The sequence below is a fragment of the Centropristis striata genome, chromosome 23, assembly GCF_030273125.1.
Source record: "Centropristis striata isolate RG_2023a ecotype Rhode Island chromosome 23, C.striata_1.0, whole genome shotgun sequence".
Lineage (NCBI taxonomy): Eukaryota > Metazoa > Chordata > Actinopteri > Perciformes > Serranidae > Centropristis > Centropristis striata.
Genome location: NC_081539.1, coordinates 7,390,095 through 7,415,498, shown reverse-complemented (window position 1 = coordinate 7,415,498; position 25,404 = coordinate 7,390,095). Strand labels below are relative to the sequence as shown.

At 43.1% G+C, this 25,404-nt stretch overlaps 1 protein-coding gene across 1 annotated transcript in view; it reads left to right on the top strand.

Annotated features, from left to right (window-relative positions):
• The first annotated feature begins 264 nt into the window (after window positions 1-264).
• LOC131961851 (cadherin-10-like) overlaps window positions 265-25,404 on the top strand; it is an 81,939-nt gene continuing 56,799 nt past the window's right edge. Inside the window, exon 1 of the mRNA XM_059326762.1 lies at window positions 265-464. The gene's annotated coding sequence lies outside the window, so the exon portion shown is untranslated. The remainder of the gene's footprint in view (window positions 465-25,404) is intronic.

The window sequence follows — 25,404 nt, the reverse complement described above, 5'->3', positions numbered from 1 at the left end:
AACTATTAATCAGGGATTATGCAAATGTAAAGAAAGCGCATGCACAAAAAAACACTTGGCTCTTATTATTAAACTTGAACATCGCATGGCAGTTGAAACGCACGCAGCCCCCCATCGGAGCACTAATCCCCTATTCTCCCATCTTCCTTTTGTTTTTATCGGTGTTTTTCCTTTTTTTCTCTCCTTCTTTTACCTCCCCTTCTCTCTCTCTCCCTCTCTCTCTTTTTTTTTTACGCCGTGTTCTGCTGGGGACTTGTGAATGGCAGCCAATGGGAGGGTTGAGTCCCCTCAGCCTTTCAGCCTCCCTGACATCCACAGCGAGAAGTGATGCAGCGCGACTGAGACGCGCAGTTGAGGTGGAACAACGGGCAACAAAAGCTGCAGTGAACGGATACACTTGGCTCCGACGTGCGCCTTCACAACCCTGGGAAAAAAAATCCTCCTAGAATAAACTTCATTATAAGGTGAGCGAGGCTTTGCTTACAACTTCTGTGGGAATTGTCTTCGATTGTGGCACATTCGCCGCTCGAACAGAGAACAGTTACTTCTGCTTCTTTTTCTTCTTCTGCAGCGTTTTTTGAAATGTCCGAGTCGGGTTATTCTGGGCTGCTCACACATTAATGACCCAGTCTGAACAGTTGCTTATATAAGAGCATCTCTTCTTGTGTGCATTCTAATGAAATCGCAGTGGGAGCAAAATCCATAACAGTAATTATTGGAATGGCTCCGGGCTTTGAATTGGAAATGAGTTTGAATCGGAAGTTAATAACCATCCACAGCATATTCATTCAACTTATAGCGGGGGTCAATCGTTTGTCAGCGGGTTCATCAACTTTTCGTATTCTGTTAAATGGCTCCGTGCGTAATTCTCATTCATGTGTCGATGTAGAGGCGAGACGTGCCCCTCCGGTACAGAGGTCCTGCACGACGCAGTACGCTTGCCCCGCCGCGCTGAAGTGATGCGGGCCCGGGCTCCAAAAGCACCTTTCGCGTTATTTTGTCACGTATGAAACTTCAGGCCTTTGGCACGCTCGCTTGAATCTATCGGTAAATGTTTTCCCCCCTCCTTCATCCATCCATCCTCCCTCTCTCTACCGATGATCTTGCTGCAGCCAGTGGCAAATCCACGGGATGCGAATCGATGCAGGTGGGACAGCATGCTCTGATAAAGGCGGATGACTGTCTATCTGTGGTTGCCTGCAGTCGCACTGTGATGCCCTGCTGCCTTTTTGTGCTTGCTGTTAAAGATCGGCTCAAAGGCCTTGCTTTTATTTCTTTTTCGGGGAGGGAAAACACTCAGTGGAGTTGACTCAAGTTTTCTAAAAACAACACGTCCTCTAGCGTTATTGACTACAAGATGATATCAGTGATGTGGCTGTGAATATTTAATGAGCTTGCTGAATAATGCAGGCGGGGCTATAAAAGAATTAACTCGGCTTCTTTACTCAAAAGTTGCAGCTGTATTGACAGAGTGAGGGGCAGAGGTGTAGTGGATCTAACAGGACTATGCAATCCTGAAAATTGAATTTAGTGCTTGGGAAAGTTTCCCCCCCTGTCCTTCCTGTTGCCTGCAGATTGCTCCATGGTAGTTACTGCGCTGGCTCAATGTAAGCCTGAGGTAATATGCCTGAAGGCGGCCAAGAAGTTGTTTGGGGGGTGTTGTCAAACTATCCAGGGAATATTCTGCAATAATCACTCCTCTGCGCACATGCTTTTTAAATTACAAACAAGGACTTGTGCTCATCTGGGGAGATTGGGCAACTGGAAAAGCAGCATCATGGAGAGCAGGTTAACTTGTCTTTCTTTTCTTTTTTTTCCTTTTTTTTAGAGCAACTTCCTGCTTGGTTTTAGAAGGCAGAGAGCAGCTTGGTGAACAGAGATTGTCTGAACCAGAACAGGTTTTGTGGTCCAGGTTTTTCATACGCTGGTTTTGAAGTTCAGAGATGAAAGGGACAGAGTAGAATCTGTGGCTGATCAAAGTCATACAGAAAACACGGCAGGTACTGAATATTTAAAGCCTCTGCAAATAGAGTTCCTGTGTGTGCGTGTGTGTGTGTGCATGCATGTGTGTAGGGAACATACAGCACAGCAGTTAGTGTATATGTGTTTACGGTCCAAGATGTGTGAGCGCCTCCTATGAAGATGTTCAAAGTAACACTGCAGAACTGATTTGACAGGCAGGGGAGTAGACACATCACAGCCATCTGCATTTTTTAAACCAGAGCTCCTGATTACAATAGACAGTCCCTCACATTTCATCTTCCTCTTCCCCCAAATATCTTCACTCCGAGGGTCATGTGCTGCAGCTTAGGGGATATTCCAAAAAAGCTGAGTCTCAATCTGGCGGCCGGCTCCAGCCTGTCCCTGCGAGAGGTGACGTCACAGGATGGCGGGTTTACCCGACGGCCAGACGACGATGACCGGTGACCCGAGTTGATTACATTATTTGTGCTCCAGATGGGCAGCATCATTTTGATGTGTCCTGCTCATAATATTGAGCGGTTCTAGTCCTCTCTTCAGCAGCATCTGGAGCTAATAAAATCACATCCCAGTGGCTGCCGACTGCGCCGAAGCAAACTCCGACTCCCCTATGGGGACGTCTCCGGCCTTCTCCCCTCCGCTGCGTGAGCGTGCTCGGATACTCGTGGACATTTGTTGCACAGCGAGCTCTAAAATGTGTGCGCTTCCAATGTTTGAAGTGAGTGGCGGAGAGCACCCCTGGGTATTGTAGTTCACTTGATGCACCTTGATTGTTTGAGTGCATTAGTCACGGTCTGTATGATGTGATAATAAATCATGACGTTGTTTGTACTGCGAGTGCTATGGGATTCCTCAGATTTTCTTGTGCCAAATATTTATCTGGAGTTGCTACTGTCTGTGCCAGCCAACTGGGCTTCTCTTTTTTTCCTCTTTTCTTCTTCTTTTTTCTCTTTCTTTCTGTCAATATTCATGCTGTACTGGACAGACTTTGCTCAGCCACTTCATGAAGAGTGGCAGATTTCACTTTTTTCCCCCTGCAGTGACATTGTCTTTTATTTCTTGAGGCGTCTTGTGACCATTAGAGCAAATTTCCTACAGGCACAATGGCAACTTAATAACTGCTCCTTGCTAATGAGACAGATTCCCTTCAGAGACGCCTATTTACGGAGCAGTCACAACCGTGATTGCACAGAAACCAAAATAAGTCATTTTTCTCCAACCAACCAGCACACATTATGGCATAAAACATGATGTCTGTTTCTTGGTAAATCTTTTGGCAGGGACCGTCGTCACCTTCTCTCTGAAGGTCAACCTCAGTCCCAGATTGAATTTGCTACGACTAAAAAAGACGTTAGAATTAGACGGGATACGGTTAAGCCACGGCGAGGCTGTTTCTCGACAGGTTTCAGCAAAAGGGATTTGAGAGCTGGACGGTGGCCAGGAGAGTAGAACGTCGCTGTGGAGTCTGCCTAAATCCCCCCAAAAAGGCCTGTTTTGCTCTCTGTGTGCTGAGAAGATAAATACATGTGGATCAGACAATTTACACCTCACTTAACAATGGGTAATTATCTCTCCCTGCTTTGTGCAGGAGAACACCAATTACACAGAAATATACTCATAAATCTATTTTCAAAGTGGTGGGGCTGAGGTGTGAGGTGTGAATGCATAGCGCCGGATGAAGCTGATTGTACACAGTGCATGGCTTAAGAGAAGATAAGAGAAGAGTCCGGCTTTATACAGTATGGCACACTAGGACGGATGTGACTATAAAATCACTTAGATTCATGTCTTTGGGGTGGGAGACAGAGTAAATTGCTGCCAATGTTGAATAATGCAGTCTGCCAACAGCTTTTTTTCTCCCTCTTCCCCCTCAAACTGTGGCTTGGCTCCACAGCTTTTCTAATTATGAAGTGGCTGAGAGATAGCTTCACAACTCCGATACTGTGTGCTAGTGGTGGTGGTGGTGGTGGTGGTGGTGAGCGTGAGCTGGCCGAATAGCAATCTAACTGAATTACCAACAAAGCCTGACAGACTTGTGGAGTTTAGTGAACATATTTGCAAAAGTAACATCCCCACCTACCTATTCAGTGAAGAAAACGTAGACACACTTGCAGACGAAGACACATTTTGAAGCAGACACAAACACACACACGAGAGCACAAATGCAAGCAAACAAACACAGTACAAAGAGGGAAGGTGTACAGTTCTCCGCACGCTTCTCAGCACAATTTAACAAGATATATTAGTCACCCAGGAGGCAGCAGAAAGCCAGGCATCCACAGTGTACAGCAGACTGCAGTCTGACAGTGGGAGATAGTGATTTACAACAAAGCCCTGTAGACCATGGCACAATTTCAGAGTTGCCGAAATGACACTGGTAAAGCAGGGGCATGAAAGTATATCCACCAGCCACGTCTCATTTCTTACACCATTTGCCCCGGGAAGGGGAGGGTGGAGAAGGAAGGGGCAGATGACAAATCCTGCATTGTAGCGACCACACAATGGCGAGTCGAGCCCGGGAGTCGGATTCTGTTTGGGTGTCGTCTAAAATATGAGCGAGAAAACTAGAAGGAAGCCACCTTGAAGGACGCCTAACATTCCCTCTTTCTTAAATTTAAGGTGAAATCGATTTCTTGACCTTGCGAGTGTACCGTTAGCGTTCGGATTGGATTTTGGAATTAAATCTCTCTATCCAATATGTGGAGGGGAACAATACTCATCTAATAGTGGAAATCACAGATCCAGATCACTATCAAAATCTAATCAACTGGTCCTTGGCTCCAGGCTGATCTCGCCACCAAATTTCATGGAAATTTGTTCATGTGTATTTCAGGCACCCTGCTGACATACAGATTAACTAACAGAGGTGACTATACAGCTTCCTTAGCAGAGGTAGAACATGGAGGAGAATGAGCCTCATTCAGAGATATTTTTGTCAAAATTGCATCTTGAAAGCTTACAGTTTTACACTGTAAAACCCAATGTTGCTTGTTTGTCATTATAACTAATTTAGTTGTCTAATTTACTAACTAGTTGTGCAAAAAGTCATTTTAACCTAAAATATTGAGTCAAATAGCAAGATTCATTCAGTTAACTCCGTTTTCTTTGTTGTCTTGACATAAAATTATTTTGCAGCATCGACACTCAAATATTTAAGTTGAAACGACAAGTTGGGTTTAACAGTGTAGAGTGTCGAAACTTTGAGATTTTTGTGTAAACGTATGGAATAAAGCTCGACTGATAGGAGCTTTTTGACACCAATACTAGTTTTACAGAGGAAAAAAATCACTGATAACCGATATGATGGCTGATATAGTGAATTTTTGAGCTGAATTTTTTTAAATTTCTACATGGATTGTGCATCAATTTTGCACTGATATGGCTACACAGAGCTAAGCAGAGAGCTGCTTTTTATTAAGCAAACAGCTATTAATTTTTTTTTAAAGATTATTATACATTATTGTACATAATATTAAGCAATTCTAGAAATAAAAACAGAAAATGAAGATTAAATTAAAAAAGTAAGTAGAGTAAACATGAGTATTGTTTGTTCCTTATCAGTCCGTTTATCAGGCAGTTAATTAAAGAGTTAATAAATAATAAATTGTTCCAGTTGTAGGCTATATGACAGAAATATATAACTATGCATTCTGCATTATATGTTCTGTAAAAAAGGTTTTTAATATCGACACATATCAACATATATGCAGATACCAATGCTTATGTGATGACCGATATTTATATATATGTATATTTATATAATTTTATAAGGCTTGAGTGCGGAACTCATAAAACTTGAAGAAAAATTGAAAAAAATCTGGAATTTAATTACACGTATATGAAACAATATATTCCCAGAAGGAAAATCTGCTTTTTTCAATTATTTTAAAATTTTTCTTCAGGTAAAACTGTTTAAATTTCCTTCTCGAACCCTAATAAATTATATATAAAAAAATTTAATTTAGAAAAAGTTTTAAAAAATAATAATAAGATGGTCATCTGTGTCTTTGTGACTGTATATAATCCTATGGGGAAAAATTAAGAAAAAAACATCCTGGAGTTGTTACCTTGTGTGAAGTGTGTGTTTCAGTCCTGCCTTGAGGTAGCTAGTGCAGGAGGAAGAGTGTGAGTGAGTGCAGCAGACAGATCATGTCCGCAGGTCCTGCCTTTCCCCTCTAGTTGGATTCCTGTCTGTGCAAAGCCCAGAGGCTTAACTCTGGCTGCAGTAAGTGGACTGAGGAACGCTAAACACTGTCTGGGGGAAGGCTGCTGAACATGACAGCCAGTTAATAAGTGTATGGAAGACGAGCGAGTGCATGGTGGAGTGGTGGGGGGGGGCAACATTGTCTGTCTGACTTTTGAGACTTTTGTGAAAGCAAAAGGGAAGAAGAGGGGAGGATTGGTCAGGAAAGGGGGGATAATATTGACTGTCGGATGACGAGAGGGTAATAGGAGATCAGAGAGTCCAGCCACAGGACAAGGAGCATTAGCGCCTGACTGGAGTACAATGAAGACAGAGATGGCAGTGAAGTGAAAGGGTCGGCTTGTGGATAAAAGAAGGGAGGCATTGTAAAGGCGTTATGCTTGTTCCGACATAGAGAGGAGGTATGGCGAGAGGAGGCGATAATGATGCTTACTTTGCTCCTGCAATGCAGCCGCAGTGAGAGCTGTCAGCTCCAGGCAGCAGTGGCTGGTGGGACGCTGCTGGGATGCCACTTGGTATGTTAACCCCCCAGACATCACTGACAGTATGTGATAGATTGCAGGTGTGTAATTACATGTGTGTGTTTGTTTGTGTGAGAGAGACGGTGGCGGGGGCTGTTTGTCGGGCCTCCGTGCGTGCGTGTGCATATTGAGGCGCGTCTTTGTGTGACTTTTAGCGTGTCAATTTTTCTTGGCAGCAGTGAAAGCAGAGTGATGTGATTTTCCCCTCTAACAGCCTCCAGGAGTAATGATCCAGGTTATTGCAGATGACGTGTAACACCTCAACCCAGCGGGCATTGGCGCTGCAAAAACCTGTCCTTATAGGTTAGGCTTCAGGGAGACTGTTGTCTTGGTGGCAGCGTCGCGCGCGCAATTCCTCTGTCTCCCAAACCTGTCACCTTCACATGGGCCGCTCCTTCTGTGGATAATGGTCTCCTGTCTGTGTTGTGAATGATATCTGGACTCTATTGTGCACCCGTTTCCTCCGCTGTGCTATTGTCCTGTAGAATGCCTTTGTGAGTTTTTTTCTTCCCTCTCTGTTTTTTGTCTTCCCCCCGTAGAGGTACAATGTGCAAGCTGTATTCTAAGGTGCTGTAAATGAACAGACAAACACATCAGCAAAGGTCCTATTTACTTTCAATCCCCAGAGTGAAAAAGAGAGCTTTCTGCCATTGTTCTGCTACTTCTCCAAACATTAGGATGGCTCATTGTGAACGAGAGAAATAGAAAGTCCTCCCGCACGAACTACCTGCAGAATCAAAGCGTGCGTCCCATTCTGGGACCACATATTCCTCAGGGAGGGACACAATACAAGCATTCTGCAGCAACATGGGACACGCAATAATAACAGCGCAGGGCTGTATTGGGCTGAATAATACCCAGGACGTCTCTCAGACAGTAGGGAAAACCTGTCCCCTTTGAGAAAAGGTCATTCTCTGAGAACCCCAACAGCTGAACACTGTGCTTTGACATGAATAACTGACAAACGGATGTGTACGGGTCTCACAGGCCTCCAATTACTGTTTCATGCCGCTGTCCATCAAAGACAAATGGGGCAGGACCTGCCAGAGGACCTTCAAGTTGCCGGAGCAGGCAGCCTCAGAGTCCACCCCTGTGCCAGAGGAGCTGCAAGCGCTCTGCAATAATTGAGTTTGATCTAATGAAGGTAATGCCAAACTTGGGTTATTGTTTGCCCGAGGACAATGCAAGAGAGTTGAATTGGTTGTTGGGAAAGATGCCGGGGGAATTTCTTTGAAATGGAAAAATTGCATTAAACATTCCATTTGTATTAATTATATAGTGCTGCTTATTAACATTGGCACGCTTAGCAGCAGCAGCACTGCTGCCGGTAGTATTGGGCTTAAAGCAGCACTCCAAGCAATAATATTAGAGGCAACCATCCATGCCTGAGGCACACTGAAACCGCCTGTGATGTCACTGAATAAATGACTATAGCTTTATTCTGAAGCATTGTGTCTAGACCTTTGGTCCTATGAGACATCAGTCACTCAAGTTACTCACCACTAGATTCAATTAATCATAGCCTTAATTCAATCCAATGGTCGGGCCTCCCAGCTGTAAGCCTCTAAGTGGGTTTTAAGAGAGCTGGAGCCTGCTGGTGTACGGTCCTCCATGCAGGAGCTGAAGGGCTGCCTGTCTAGCAGGGATTTAATGACACTCCAGGGGTCAGGGGTTAGACTCACAGAGGTAGCTGGAGTGGTTACTTGGTCCTGGAGTGAATGCGGAAAACACAAATACGTAAGCAAACGTGCAAAAAAGTGGATGTGCACGAGAAGCTGCTCACCCATCAGCTTCCACCACAGACACAAGGAAGCATCATGCATGTATGTGTGTGTGTGTGTGTGTGTGTGTGTGGGTGCATGGAAACACACAGAATACAATGTCAGAACTCGACCTACAGTAGCAGAAGCAGACACTTGTGAAATGCAGTGTGGATCCTCCTCAGTCTCATAAATAATGGACGTTGGTGAAGCATCTGTCAACTTTTCTGTCAACCCTGTTCCAGATGGGAGTCAGACAGGCCAGGCCGGAGCAGCGTGTTACATACACATAACAAACCTCCATCCAGTGTGTCTTATGCACCCGAGCCCTGTTTACATCAGCACACTGACACCCGCACTCACCTACACGCCTCAGCCTATCTGCTGATTTATTAGGTCCTGCACCCGGCTTCCTCGACCGTTTCTTCTTGGACCTGCTCGCCACACACACAAGACAAATTCAATCATTGCAGGAAAAAGCACAAGCATGCCTCAAAGACCTCCCAACAGTTCAATAAATAAAAGTTGGGGAAAAAAAACACTCTGTTCTCTATCTAAATATACATAAAGCCCTTGGAGTGAACGTGTCAGTAGCACCTCATCACATGGTGGTGGGGAGATGCTACACAAACACACACACACACACACACACACACACACACACAGACACAGACACAGACATACAGCTCCAGCGCTTCACAGGTTTGTTGACTTAAATATGGCACCGCTCACTTAACACTAAACACTCGCTGTGAGTTCCTTCCCATCACAGCCACAGAGCCGTGCACCCACTAAGTCGTACTTCCTTGACATCTGGCTCGGAGAAATCTGGGTGTGTTGTCCACGGGCACGAGGCCAGGACAGGGACAGCGAGCAGGCAAGAAAGCGAGAAAGCGAGCTTGTGGGGTTTGTGCACTGGAACAAGTTTCGGTGTCTTTCTTGCCTCCCTTCCCCTCTGGCAGCTGGGCGGTAGGATGAGTGGATGGGGCGCTGCCGGGTGGCGGTTACTGTACGGTTGCTTTATGGACTAAAGCACTGTCTTCCCGGCCTTGTCGTAATAGAGGATTCAGCTCATAAAGCAGCATCATGATTTGCAATAAGCAGAGTTAGGGGAGAGTAATGAAGGTGTAAATCAACTGAGCCATTCTTTTTTTCCCTTCTTCTTCTTTTAATCTGACATTGGCAGTCTCTCTCCCTCTCTCTCCTTTCTCTTCTGTCCGCTCCCTCCTCCTCCTCCTCTGCTTCTTCTTCCCCCCTTTCTCTCTCCCTTTGCAGTAATGGAAAGCCTGGCACTCTGTAATAAAGCAGAGTGAGCAGCAGTATTAGTAAACAGTCTTCGCAATCATTCAGCCAAGTCCAACTCCTTTATTTTGTGTGTGTGTGTGTGTGTGTGTGTGTGCGAGGTATTTTATACCCCCGTACGGTGTTGGGCTGTGGGCGTGGGGGCTAATGAATGAGGCTGGAATGAGGAGTATTTAATTCCAGTCTGGGAGAGGGAGAGGCAGGGACTATTTGTTGGGTCTCCTCATAAGAACGCCTTTGTTTTCATTTTTTCACAGCGGTTCAGAACAAAAAGCCTCCTTTTTTCAATGGCAGCGTTGGGAATGTAGATGCAAATTTGCTGCATAGAAGCTTTTGCAAAGAGGAACAGGACCACACAGCCACCAGCAGGGCCACTGCCCCTTTCCCTAAATAAAGACGTCATCAGAATTTTGAAATGGAGTAGTAAGTTGGATTGGAAGCAGTCATCAAAAGAGAGGCTCCAATACTCTTGAGTTGAAATGCCTGGCTGGGAATCATGTTAAAATTTCCATTCCTCGCTCCAAATCGATCGTATGGGTCCCTGCTCTCCAATATCCATGGTCACCTTTGCTATAAAGTAGGGTATTACTTCTTTAATGCAGTGGGGTTTCATTCTGTGACCAGTGAGGAGAGGAAGGAAAAGAAATGTATCTGGTGACCTCAAACACAAAGAAATGATGGCTGAGGATAATGAAAGAAAGTGGCCTGAATTTTCGATACATATATATATCGCTTCATGAGCAAGATTGGTTGCTTGAAGTCCGCCCATGACATTGGGTTGAATTATTTTCCTCGTCCGCCTGTTTAACTCCAGGTAGCCTCCGTGGACACGTTAATGCAGTATTGATTGTTTATCTGTAATAACACCATGCTGCTGCTTCGCTGGTGACAACGGGGGAGGCAGGGGAGGGTTCGGGGATAGAGCGGGAGGCAGCAGCGGGAGGTAAGGTGGTGATAGATAACGCACTATACCCTCTTTTGACTGGTGGCTGGCCGATTTTGAATCTGGGGGTAAAACGAGGTGGCTGAACATATCCTATCTGGCAATAGTCCAAGTGTGAAATGGGAAATAGAAACTGGGGTGAAAACGTCAGTGCAATGTGGCCGCTGCTCGATAAGGCTGTCTCCTGTCTCCGAATAATTCAATCTCCTGCTCCGACCATTCTGGTAACTCGCCGCTGCCAATGCCGGCGTCCACCCACTCTCTGCCCCTGGGCCCGGAGCCCATATGGCCGGCTACAGTGTCTCTCCGTGACCTATGGCCGGGCCTGTTGTTCAGCCAACCCCCCCGAGGAGCTTGGTAATTACAAATAAGCTGGAAGTCACACCAGCCACGAGGAAAGGTGAGTGTGATTAAAGATGTGTGTACAGCAAAGTTCAAGGGGTGCTCCACTGGCATGCCAGTGTATTGAATCGTGTGTCTCGGCAGCGCTCGGGAATCAAATGCTAACTTGGATCAATCAGGCTTCTTTGTTCATTAGGGTTGTCCGCTCCCAGGAGTGGCAATAAAAAAACAACCCATCACCGCGCTCATTTCAATGATGAGGCCGCCGTCCCTCAGGGATAAGTAGCCGAGGTAAATAAACATGAGTCACAGTTAAGGTCAGAGGAGATCATGGCGTCTGTTGTTCATCTCAGAGGACGCCTGAATCCCCTCTGACGTGGCGGGATCGTGAACGGCGCCGAATGACCCTCATTCTAACAGCCGTTACACTGAAAAACGCCAACAAATATCTGCCTTTCATTTTCCTGAGGAGCATTGCTAACAAAATATGTATTTATACAAAGCATTTGAATTCAGATGCCATCACAAATTGTGTGGCTTATTCTTGAATGGTATTCATGCAATGCATATTATTTTCATTTGTTTTTTTTTGTTTTTTTATCCCAAGGCGGCGCTGATACCCTGGCAGAAGTCCTGCCTGTGACAAATGGCTTTCTTAACACTCCAATGCCTCAGTGGCTTTAGTTGGGTGCAGTTTGAGAGAATTTTGTCCAATTTAAGAACAGTCAAAAGCCATAGTATCAGCGCACGTCTGCCTCTTTTGAGTGTGTGTGAGGCCTCCTGGTATTAATAATGTAAAAACAGGTGCTCCTACAGTAACTGTCTGTGTGTTACTTTATGGTGGGCTTCTAGGAAAGGTCATTACTCTTAGTCGAGGGGGAGACACGTTTGTCCGTGCAGCCTTTTATTAGGGCCATATTTTACGTGTGTGATGTCTTTGTTTTAGCTCCGTGTATTATTTAGTGTTGTGTGACAATTGTGTTTGTAGCTGTCTTGCTGCTGACCCGCTGTTACAGTCGATATACGCCTGAATGGAAATGTGCTTCCACGTCGTTCCTCCTCGTGTAATTGTCACAACAGGGAGGCCGAGACAAACGTGGGAACACAACTCCTTCACTGATTTTCAATTCACTGCGCCAAGTTTGACCTTTGTGTAGTCCAATCAATGCATCTGCTTCCACGGACGCACTATTCATTTAAAAAACAACGGCTGCGGCGTGATCTAATATCCTGCTAGGGCAATATTATTAAGAGGTAAACAACGGTATTGATATAGAAGTAGGAGATGTTAATTACCAGATTTAATGTGAATATTATTCCTACAGCGATGCAGCTCTGCCCTTTTGCTCCAAACTGTTCAGGGCTAAATATACAGGGGGAAAACAGACTCTTGTGCTTGACTGCACATGGCACACACAAACACTTGGGAAGCAAACAGCGATTTGCATAGAGACGGAGGCTCCCATAACCACCAGTGTATCACCACAAAGGCCACAGTGGGGAAAGCAGGAAGCCGCCAGACCCCTCCATTGAGCCTCCTCCATCCTCCCATCCCTCCCCCCCGCTGCCATTGTCAGCTCCTCAGAAGAGAGCTGTGTTAGACCACACGGCCGCTGGTGACAAAACATGTGCTCTGGTGAACACACAGGAAAGCAAACAACTGAGGATGTCTCATCTGCGAACGTGTCACCGGATGAATGCCATTAAGCCATTATTTCTTTGCTCTTTATGTGCGAGGATGTCTCGTGCCTATTTGTTCTGCCGTGGAGGCACGGGGATGACCACATCTGTTTGCCACCAGGGTACTAGGCGTTATTAATCTTCGCGAGAGGACATTTAGCGAAATCAAACCTCCATTTATTAGCCCCTAGCGCAGGATTGGAGAACTGGCAAGGGGAGATAATGACTTTAAGCTCCCATTTAGTCAATTAATTCTGAGAAGTGGAATCAGAAACTGCACGCTTTAAAAAAAAAAAAAAAAAGTGAGAGTCTCTGTTGTTTATGATGACACAGTTCAGAACCATATTTCAGGGCTAAAAGTCATTATTTGGCGCTGGAGCTGGAACAAAACGATGCTGCCTTAATATACTAAGAGAGTGTGGAGTGACTTGAGAGAAGAGGGACCCTTTAAAATAATGTGCTGAGAGGGTCCTCTTCAACTGCCGCGCCGCTCGATTGTAAACACAGCCATAAACACTGGTGCAAGTTCATAGAATCCCATCTTTATTTTTGTCAAAGTGACAACAGGGAGAAAGAAAAAGGAGTGAGCTGAAAAACAGAGCCGTGTGTGGAGAGCTGGCAACCCACAATTTAGTCCAGACTGTGGAGACATAAAATCAAGTGCACTAGAGGAAGGGTTACTTCAGGAGCCCTCGGTGGGTTCTAAACTGGGCCACTCCGGCGGGCGACGGTTGTGAGAGCTTCGGACTGAGTGATGCAAGCTCTGCTGAATGATGGCACGGTGGAAATAACTAGAAAACAGGGAAAATAGGGGGCTCTCATTGACTTGGCCCAGATTGTATGATTTATATGGGTTATTTGGTATGCATTTGGGCAGCGAGGCAAGGTAATGTGTTTGCAGTGAGCTCTGGAGCGGTGCATCGGGATGAATGCTGTGGGCCCTACCCCTGCCTCTGACAGGATGGTACGGGCTAATTTGTTTGTGTTACTGTCGTTCAGTCAAAGGCTCAGGCCCCGTGTGTCCCGTATGATCAGGAAATTAAATAACAACAAAGCCCACAATTTGAGGATTTTCACACCAAAGCTTAATTTTTGTGTATTCCTCATAGTCAGGCGGCTTAGGACCCAGATTTGAGAAGAATGGTGACATGTCGGACAAAAGCACCAAATTTTTCCATTCACCATCACCATAGGTATCAATTTTTGATTGGCGGATCAGAGATGGCAGCCATATAAAGTCTATGAGAACCAATGTAACTTTCAAGCCACTTAGAAGGTCAATCTTGGTGTCAAAATATATATTTTCTGGATCAAGGAATCATTTAAAGCTATTGAGAATATCAGTAGATGATTGTTTGATCAGATAGATATGTTCATTTTGACTCATGTACTTTACGTAATTTCCAACTCAGTTCATTAGCGGTCCTTAACAAGTCAAAGTTTAATTATAGAGCACATTTAAAACCTCACTTGACCAAAGTGCTGTACAATTATTAGAATGCAATAAAATCATACACAAACATAGTAGTAAATAAAAAAACAATGAAAACAATAAAAATAATAATAATAAACTAAATTTCAAATCAGAGTTAGAGTTTAAAAAAAGAGTAAAATGTAAAATATTTATATAAAATAACAAAATGAACATACCTATTTGATCAAATAGTCATCTAGTGATATTCTCAATAGCTTTAAATGATTCCTTGACCCAGAAAATGTATATTTTGACACCAAGATTGACCTTCTAAGTGGCTTGGAAGACATATTGGTTCTCATAGATTTTATATGGCTGCCATCTCCGATCCACCATCAAAAATTGAAACTTATGGAGATGGAGAGCATGTGGAAAAAGTTAAGTGCTTTTGTCCAGTGTGTCCCCTTTCTTTTGCTCAGCTGCCTGACTCTCAGTTTCCCTCAGATATGACAGCAATTTGCAGATAACATCCTATAAATGATTTTGTTAGGAAGAAGTTGAAAAGTTGGCAACAGAACTTAATGTGCTATTTAGAAGCAGAAACGGGACTTAGAGAACCGTTCTTGGTGCTCCTCCAGCGCTGTAGGTTGAATCCTAATTTCGACTCGAGGACTCTGGTGTTTTGCTCCACCGTGCTGACATTCAGTCAGGAATTTCGGTTCAGCTTTGCATTCCAATTTGACTGGGGATTTTCGTCTGTTTATTCGCCTGCGTTTTATGATGATGATTTTGCCCTCCTCAATCCGTCGACAGTTTTTATTTTCCTTTGTGGTAATATCCCCCCATCTGTCTGAAATCTCCTTTTTAGTGATCAATTTCCTCGCCTTAATCTGTGAGGCGTGTGTTTCTGTATGTCAGATTGGAGTGGGGGTGAAGTTATTTTCAAGACAATGCTGCAGTGTGTCTAGACGCTGTTTCTCAGCTAAACAAAAGATCAATATATATTGACAGGGTTCTGAGGGAATCTTTTTTTTTTTTTTTTTTCCTGTTTGGTCGCATCTGTATCCATTTTGCTGCAAGGACAAGGGACACACAGGGTTTGTTTTTGTACATTTGGAGAGCAAAAGTTCATCCAGCTACCCACTTTTTTTTGTTTTTTTGATAATTTGCCAATTGGGAACTCGGTTGTGAACCACTAACCCACATGAGCAATAAGACAAATGGAGAGCCCCAGATTTGGGTCGGGCGCATGTTTTTTTTTCCCAAATCGCACTTGGGATTTTAGCTGTAATTTACTCCGGCGAGCAGCATAACATGGATTGTGAGTGACACCTAGTCTGAAGCTGGGTGTTTTTAACAAGTCTGAGATGAAGCGAGGAGGAGGAGGAGGGAGGAGGAAAAAAAGGTAAGGAAAAGGACGTAAGGAGGCCAAAGAGAGCAGAGACGGCGGAACAACCTGCTGCTGACACCTCCACACATTAACAGCCTTTAAGGGTGTCCTTTGTGGATTGTAACATGACCGCGTTACCTGTGGCACCGGTGCCCAACCCTCCTCCTGCCTCCCTCACCCCCTCACCATCCCTTCTCCCTCGCTCATCCCCCCCGTGCCTGACATTCTCCTCTCTCACTTTTAATTGCACCCCTGGGGCTCTTTCTGGGTTGCTGTGGAAGTCTTTGGCTCAACGGGCGCAATAGGGTGCTTTGCCGTGTCGCTCATATCCCTCGTTAAGGGAAAAGACAGAGAAAAACAAGAGGAGGGAAGGTGGGAGAGGTAGAAGAATTAGAGGAAAGGAGCAGGCCTGGTCTAAGAGGTCACTCCTGAGTCTAGATTAGGCTAAAATGCCACCCGGGCCCATTGCACATGTGCACTGGAAAGGCCATTAGCTGGCCAGATCCAATATGTATTGACAAATGCATTTGTGTGACTCTCTGTGTCCCCGTCTCTATCCTCGTGGTCCCGTGTTCGATAAATCCAATAGATACATTTAATAGCTAATTGTCCTGATTCAAAATGTTATCCCAAGCAATTCTTTGAGCGTGGAATCACGGGGCATTCGAAAATTGGCAGCAGACACATTAATCTTGCTTACCCAGCACCCAACACAATGCAGGAGTCTTATTGCTCCATGGCGACTCCCCACAATCTGTGACAGGCAATTTAAAGCAATTTACTTTTTTCATTTTTTCATCAAGCATTTTTTTTAATGCAATTAAATGGCACATGATATGAAGCGAAGACGGGGCAGGCGAAAGAGCGAAACAAAGAGAGAGAGTGAGTGTGTGTAAGGAGGGAGAAAATAAAGGCAGCCTTGTGCTTGTTGTAAACACTGCCTCTTAACTGGGAGAATATAATTATGGTGTCATGTTCTATTACACACCTTCATTATGACGATGGTGCTCCCTGAGAAAGCGAACAGGGAAAGACGAGACCTGTGGCTCCTTTTCAAAAATCACCTCCAGCGACAGGCGTTCGAGGGAGACGGCTGTGAACGAGACACTCTTTCTTTGGCACGCAGTCATGGTCGCACAGTCTTGCTCCGGTTTCTTTTTTACAACTTGTAGTTCTCATTTTCATTGGTTTTTTAGCAGCATTGTACTCACGTTAATTGTTCAGATCTGGGAGCAAAGAGAAGTCTGAAGTAGAGGGTTTATTTGGAGGTAAAACCAAAGGAGAGTGCAGCCGGAATGTCGATAATAATCAGCAATAAAACTGTGTGCACACAATAACAGCAAGTCTGTCGGTCAAAGTTGAAGCAGGACTTCAGTCTGTAAACCGCGATGGATGTCCACAACACTCTTATTTTCCTCTTCCAATTTAGTGCGGCTAAACTGGGGATTAGCTCCGAACGTGTCTGATTGTCTGCTCGTCGTTCGTGACCTATCAGACTCCCTCTTTGCAACGTTGATGTGTCATTATTGTCATTATTAATCTGAGTAATTAACTCGGTGCCAATCGAGGCGAAGGCCAGCACTCGGAGTGAGATCCAAGTGGTATGAAATCAGTAATTCTCTTTAAGTCTCCCTTCATCTTTCCTGCCATATAAAGTCTATGAGAACCAGTATATCTCCCAAGACACTTAGATGGTCAATCTTGGTGTCAAAATCTACATTTTCTGGGTCAAGGAATCATTTAAAGCTATTGGGAATATCACTAGATGATTATTTGATCAAAAAGATATGTTCACTTCGGCTCATGTATTTACATAATTTCCAACTCGGAGCGGTCGGACAAGTCATGTCAAAGTTTATTTGTAGAGCACATCAAAACGACCTCCGTTGACCAAAGTTCTGTTTAGTTGTTAAAACACAATAAAATCCATACATAAATATAGTAATACATAAAAAAGCAATGAAAACAATAAAATAATGATAGTTACAGCAAGTCTGTCAGTCAAAGTTGAAGCAAGACTTCAGTCTGTAAACCGCGATGGATGTCCACAACACTAATTAACTCGCTGCCAATTGAGGCGAAGGCCGGCACTCGGAGTGACATCCAAGTGGTATGAAATCAGTAATTCTCTTTAAGTCTCCCTTCATCTTTCCTGCCACATATCGGAGATGGCAGCCATATAAAGTCTATGAGAACCAATATATCTCCCGAGCCACTTAGAAGGTCAATCTTGGTGTCAAAATCTACATTTTCTGTGTCAGGGAATCATTTAAAGCTATTGAGAATATCACTAGAGCAGGGATATATCAAGGATGGGCAACTGGAGGCCCAGGGGCCACATACGGCCCGCACCCTCACTTGAAGTGGCCCTCAGTACAACTACATGCATTTGAGAATGAAATCTTAAAAGTACAGTGTAAAAAAATGCACAAAATTACTTCTTGCAATTAATGTTGGTCTGCTGTTCTTGCACTGAAAAAAAAAGAAATCACAGTAAGTGGTTATTTTTTATTTGCTTCAAACTTTTTGTATTCCTATTTATACTGTTCTACATGCATTTGAGCATGAAATATGTTAAGTTACTGCACTGTAAACATATTTAAAATTGCAGTTTCATCATATCTGGTTAAGTGCACGGTCCTATATGTGGCCCTGTGGTAGTGTCAATGGAAAATTGTGGCCCCCTCCAGCATTTAAGTTGCCCATCCCTGCACTAGATGATTATTTGATCAAAAAGATATGTTCATTTTGGCCATGTACTTACATAATTCCCAACTCGGAGCGGTCGGACATATATCGTCAAGTCAAGTCATGTCAAAGTTTATTTATAGAGCACATCAAAACGACCTCAGTTGACCAAAGTTCTGTTGAGTTATTAAAACACAATAAAATGATACACAAATATAGTAATAAATTAAAAAAACAATGAAAACAATAAAATAATACTAAGACAAAAGAACAATAACATAATGATAGTTACATCAAGTCTGTCGGTCAAAGTTGAACCAAGACTTCAGTCTGTAAACTGCGATGGATGTCCACAACACTCTTATTTTCCTCTTCCAATTTAGTGCGGCTAAACTGGGGATTAGCTCCGAACGTGTCTGATTGTCTGCTCGTCGTTCGTGACCTATCAGACTCCCTCTTTGCAACGTTGCTATGTCATTATTGTCATTATTAATCTGAGTAATTAACTCGCTGCCAATCGAGGCGAAGGCCGGCACTCGGAGTGAGATCCAAGTGGTATGAAATCAGTAATTCTCTTTAAGTCTCCCTTCATCTTTGCTTCAGCTCTGCTCCGAGAGCAGTGCAAATATAAAGAGGCAGGCATTTTGTCATAGCCACTGGGCTACATGTGGCACCATAGCATTCTTAACCCGCTGTGACATTTTTTGACGTCGCAAAATAAAGCTTTCGCTGACTTACTCCTGGTCGTGGTCCCTTGTCAAGAGAATTATCAGGGCAGGGAGCTGTACAGTATGGCTTCCAGGGTATGACAAATGTGGTCAAGGGGCGAGCGCTCCTTAGGGACGGCGGAGCCCTCCATACAGTGAAAGCATTAGCTTTCCACAGTGACATTATGAAGAAATCTATTGAAAAGGCCGGCTTCCCAGTGCTGGGGGACTCGAGGTAGAAAGCTTCATGAGTCTACCCCAGAGACCGACTGGTATTTCCAACTACGCCGAAGCCTACAGCAAATCAATAGCTCAAAGTCCCACATGCTCCTCACCAGCGTCAATTAAGTAAATTCATAAAGTCGAGTGCGCTGGGAGTTGGGGGAGGAAAATAAAAAGGGAAATAGTAAAGAGAGAGAGAGGGGAGCAAGGAGAGAAAGCATCCAGTCATGTAGCAAATTTGGATAGGAAACAGAGCTTCTGCCATGAGAGTTGCTGCTTAGAGGAAGTAGAGAGTGGTGGTCTGAGAGTATTTCTCTACGGGCGTTATTAAGAAGCCTGACAGTCCATCTCACTTTCACCTGCCTCCATCAGCACACGCACTGTTGACCCGGGAGTCTTTCTCCCCCCCCTCCCCCTCCTTTCCCGTGCTGAGCCAGGCAGAGGACACATGCAAAGTGACTGGCTTTCAGCGAAAAGCCCAGCGATAATGCATATCAGCTCAGGCCTATGCAAGCAAAGTAGGCAGCGGCTAGGGGGAAGGGATGAGGAGGCAGGAGGGGGAGGATGGGGTTGTGCTATAAACTGCAACGCATGAGGGAAAAGAGAAAGTGGGGACCTAACCCCCAGCTTCAACCGCCCGCAATTTGCCTCATAAGGGGAAAGCAGGGCATGCCTTGGCTGCCTCTGGAAGACAGGTAGCGTAATGGATGGGCCAGTCTCCCGGCCTGACTGCTGACGCTGCTCTGACAGGACGTTTCTACCTCTCCTTCACCGCCTCTCTCCCCGTTTGCCCCTCACTGTGGTCACGGTAACTCCATCTGATTTTAAAAAAACTTTCTGTTGTGAACTGCTGAGTTTCCACTCTAGAGGGCGTAAACAAACAGTAGGGATATGAAGTTTGTTAAGCCTCTGAAGTCCAGGAGATTTAGGTTCAAATTTGTCAACTTCCTATTAGGGTTGTTAAAAGTATCGATACTCAAAAAAGTATTGATACTAAAACGTTGTATCCGGATACGATACTCATTTTCAAAAGTATCGAGTATCTGAAGCTTGTTATCATAGTTGCAGTTTCTTTTTGCACAACTGTTTTTTATTATGAATATTTAACCTGTGGTTCTGTTCATTTTTACATGATGCATTTTTCTTGTTAATACAAATATTTCTGTTAAATTTTGGGGTCTTTGTTTTTATCCTTGTGGTATCGAAAATAGTATCGAGTATCGAGTTCAACATTTTAGTATCGTGACACTACTTCCTCTGCATTAATTTCTGTCTCTGTTTAGCATCTTTCAGTCTGTCCTTACATCACATGCATGGCTCCTTTTTCTCCACACAAACTTGGCTATCAGTCAGATTTTTCATTTTATTTTAATTAACAAAGTATAAAGCTGCCAGGAACCCAAAATACAATCAAAAGACACAGGTGTCTATGGAAATGTACCATTTTTTTGTTTGTTTGTTTACCATTTATACACACAAAAACAGCAGAAAAAGTAATAAATAATAAAACTACAAAACAGTTTCTTTGCATGTAAATTAAAAATAGTAATAGTTTTCATTGTAGAAAGAAAATTCATATTTTGAAAATGGTCTAGAAACATAAATGTCACACTGTGAGAGCTCCAATGATTGCACTTTCAACTGGCTTTCTCAGCTTGTCTACATATCATATATAAATAAAGTTATTACTGTAAATAAAACGTGTATTTTCAATAAATAGATGGACTCCAGAGGGTTAACGCAGTTTGACGTCATCCGGTTTGTCCCAGACTCTCCAAAGTCATCCATTCAGACATGACGTGCAATGATTCACTCTCAGTATAAAAAGAATAGCAAGATATAATCATATAAGATAAGATAAGATAAGATAAGATAAGATAAGATAAGTATCTCTTTGCTATATACTAAAGTAGTATATCTTTTTACTGGAACATTAAAAAAAGTTCTACCGTATTTATTACGGTACAGTTCTGGCAACCACAGCTGCCGTTTTTTACCGTAAAAACAACAGGGTTTTTTTTTTACAGTGTGGAGCAAAGTGAGTAGAGTGCAGATGACATGACAGGATGTCATATACAGATATATTGCACATGATAATGAACATAATATAGTCCGTGGTGTTTATAATTGTATTGCACATGATGTTAATATTAGTCAGCTAGAAATTATGTTATTTGGCATAAAAGCAGCCTGAACATTGGACAGCTGTCAGGACTGAAGCTACTTAACTTAGTAGTACAAAAATAAGAAAAATGGCTTTTTTGAGCACTCTCAAGTTCTCACACTCAATACAAGTATCCCATTGACTAACTAGGAAGTGAACAGGCTGGCATGCTACATACAGGTGCATCTTATTACTTAAGAACAAGGATGGGCAACTTGAATGCTGCAGGGGGCCACAATTTTTCATGGACACTACCACAGGGCCACAAATAGGACCGTGCACTTAACCTGATATGATAAAACTGCAATTTTAAACATGTTTAGAGTGCAGTAACTTAACATATTTCATGCTCAAATGCATGTATAACAGTATGAATAGGAATACAAAAGGTTTGAAGCAAATAAAAAAAAAATTTCCAGTGCAAAAACAGCAGACCAACATTAATTGCAAGAAGTAATTTTGTATTATTATTATTATTATTTTTTTAATTATTATTATTATTATTTTTAAATATATTTTTACACTGCACTTTTAAGATTTCATGCTCAAATGCATGTAGTTGTACTGAGGGCCACTTGAAGTGAGGGTGCAGGCAGTATGCAGCCCCCGGGCCTCCAGTTGCCCATCCCTGCATTAGAATATGATGGAAAAGTCAATTTCTAGTAGTTCAAGTCAAATAGCCCCAACCAAGTATTGAGTCATATAGATGGACATACTTTTCAGAGGCCAACCTTCCATATTAAGCATACTTTTTGAAATTGGTCTTTTGTAATATTCACATTTTTTGTAAGCCATAATCATTATAATTAAAAGAAATTAAATAAATTAAGACATTAAATGTTTCATTCTGTGTGTAATGGATCTATATAATGTGTTATTTCCACTTTTTTAATTGAATTACTGACGTAAATAAACTTTTTGACATGATATTTTAATTTATTGAGATGCACCTGTCGAGTCATATAGTCATTCTTACTTCAGCCTGACTTTTTCATTTTGTTCGTTTTTTGGAGCTGGAAGTGACCATATTTGGAGGAGAGGGCAGAGCTGACCAAGAACCTTTTATCTTTCTAAACCTTTTACCTGAAGTGTACGCTTTTGTATTTGATTTGGTCAATATTTTCACTCAAATTGTGAATTTGAGAATCTGTTTTGTTTGTCCAATTGCAGAAAATGACGAGTGAGTGATGAGAAATATCTGAACTCAGATGATGGAAAAGAAAAGCAAAAGCATTGACAGTGAAATTAACTTTGGCTCAAAAAACTAGGTCAATTGATTTCTTTGAAACGGTCTCACATTCCAGTTGCTTCTTTCATTCATTGTTTACTTCTTTGTGTTTGTTCATGGTTAACTCATTGTGGCTTTCATTACATTTTTTATGATTTTATGTTTGCTAGTCTGCAGCTCTTTGTGAGTCTTTTTGGTTTTTCACCAGGTATGTGATGAGCTGTAAGCAGTGCCTTCGTGTTGTACGCCACAGTGTTAATAAAAAAAAAAACCCAATGAAAGCAAACAAAAGCAGTACACAAGTATGTTTACATGATGCCGGCCTTGGTGCCATCGCTGGAGCTTGTCGGCGTTAAGGCACACACGATAGTGAAACTGTCTTTTTGGACCCCTGCCAGCGGAACAGACAGAGCCAAATAACTGCAAACAGACAACTGTATCAAACTCTCCGTTACGTTTTGAACCGAATCCTTCTTCACCGCAAACAGCTTGACAAGCCTGGCACAGGAGTGAAATATACAGCTACTGTATTTTGTTTATCGAGTCAACAAAGACACCCAGCTGACATCAAAACCTCTGTACTAAAAAGTTCCAATAAAGCTTTCCCAGTCGATGTGGCGAGACATCTGTTTGTGCAAAAAGCTCGCCGCTTGTTCCGTGACATTGCTTGATGGTTTCTTTATTTCTGCGGTATCAGATACTAAAGTTAGTATCCGAGGCAGGATTGCAGTATTGTGACAGGCCTACTGGCTCCACTCCCCTTAGCCGGCACCTTTCCTCTCACTCCTCTTCTCTCGCTCCATTTCCCTCACTCCCTTCAGCCTGTCTGGCTCCACTTCTGCATGCAGGTCAGGGTACTTAATTCATGTCCAGAGACATCGTTTCCTCATTCCCCAACACACTGTGCGAGGAAAGCCGACCAGGCTTGCCATACATTGGAACTAGACTGGCGCCCCCCCCCCTCGCGACGCCCCCTCTCCCTCCACCCCACCCGCCTTCTGAGGACGTGCGATACGGAGGAACGTTGCAGACGCTCCCCAGCGGACCCGCTGATAACCCTCCCACCAAAACCCCAGCCGAGGAACACTGGCGGCCTGGATATCGCCCAGCCGGGGAGGAATAATGAGAACAAAAGCAGAATACATGGCCTTCTTTCTCTGTCTTCCTACCCCTCCTTCTCCTCCTCCACCTCCGTCCTGCTCTGTTCCTCTTGTTCCTTTTTCCTTCACACATTTGCCAGCCGCATTCTGCATTGGCCTTCAGAGGACGGTGGACAGAGAGAAAAGGAACTGAGACGGGCGGGCGGGAGGGAGGAGTGATTGAGAGACGGAGAGCGGAGATATTCCGCCGCTGCCCACATCGGGGCCCGTCTCTGTGGTTTGCAAACAGTCATTTTGGTCTGTATCTTTACACTGATCTTAAGGTAATAAACTGGGGTTGACATTGCCCAGGGTCTCCATTGGCATTCTGCTGGGTCTGATAACAAAGTGTGCCGAAGCAGATTGTTTAAAAAGATAGAATGGGCCGCTCCACATTGAGCCTTGCACTCTATTAGATGTTGATTCAGGGGCTTAATGCAGATAAAGTAGCGTTACACATGCTGTACAAGATGTAAGCCAATACATTGATGTGTAATATTTCTAATCTGATATTTATCAGGTTAGGCGGCACTCAGCCTGCCCATCAATCAGATGACTGACAGTCAACATACAGCATGTGTGTGCACATGAATGTATATCAGGGATTGTGTGGCGGCGGATAATTCAACCGGTGTTACGGATTTCAGATCTGCTCTCCACTTCTGGGTTTTATATCTAGCATTTAAACATTTATTATTGAGCTTGATGGTGTTTTGAAAGTAAAAAAAAAAGATTCAAAATCATTTTATGTTGGACTAAAGGACTAAAGAAGACACAAAATGACCAAAAAAAGACACAAATGACCAAAAAAAGACATAATATGACAAAAAAAGACACAAAATGACAAAAAAAGACACAAATGACCAAAAAAAGACATAAAATGACAAAAAAAGACACAAAATGACAAAAAAAGACACAAAATGACAAAAAAAAGACACAACAAAAGACACAAAATTACCGAAAAGACACAAAATAACCAAAATTGTTACGTTAAACACGCATGACACAAATAAAATAGAGTCCCACTAGAATAAAAACCAGAGTTGGATCACACAATCACAAGATCTGGCTTTTATATCTATCTTACGCCTGTTTTTCACCTGGAGTTGGTTATTCAAACCCTTTTACCTCAAGTGTGTAGTGAAAGCTTAATTTACATTTTTTTATGATTAAATAATTTATGCATTTTTCTCAGGGAGGGCTTTATCAAGAGATTTCCATATGTTACAACAGATCTACCATTGCAAGATCTGCAGACGGCTCGCTTAGAGCAAGTGGAAACTGCAGGAAATGAGAGAGAAACAGTTTGAAAAGAAAAGGTTTCTAAACCTTGTGGGAGTTTTTTTTACCTCATGTTTGTAGCTGAACCTAAATTTATTTCATTTTAAAAATGTTGCATTTCTATTGGATTTGGTCAACATTTTCACTCAAGTTGTGAATGTGTTTTGCAGAAAAGTCTCAGATGATGCAAAAAAGAAATTAACTTTTAAAACTCATAAAACGAGGTCAATTGATTTCTTTGAAATAGTCTCACACTCCAGTTGTTTGTCCTTGTTCACAGTGTTATTGTTCATTATTATTGAGGTTTTTTTTTATTCATTTTTTAATGATTTCATAGATCTTCATCACTATTGTCTTGGGCTTTTTTTAAAACACTTGAAGCGAGATATCGAATAGCCTGTTTTTCTTGTCTTTTCGCCCCCTATCTGCACTTGTTTTT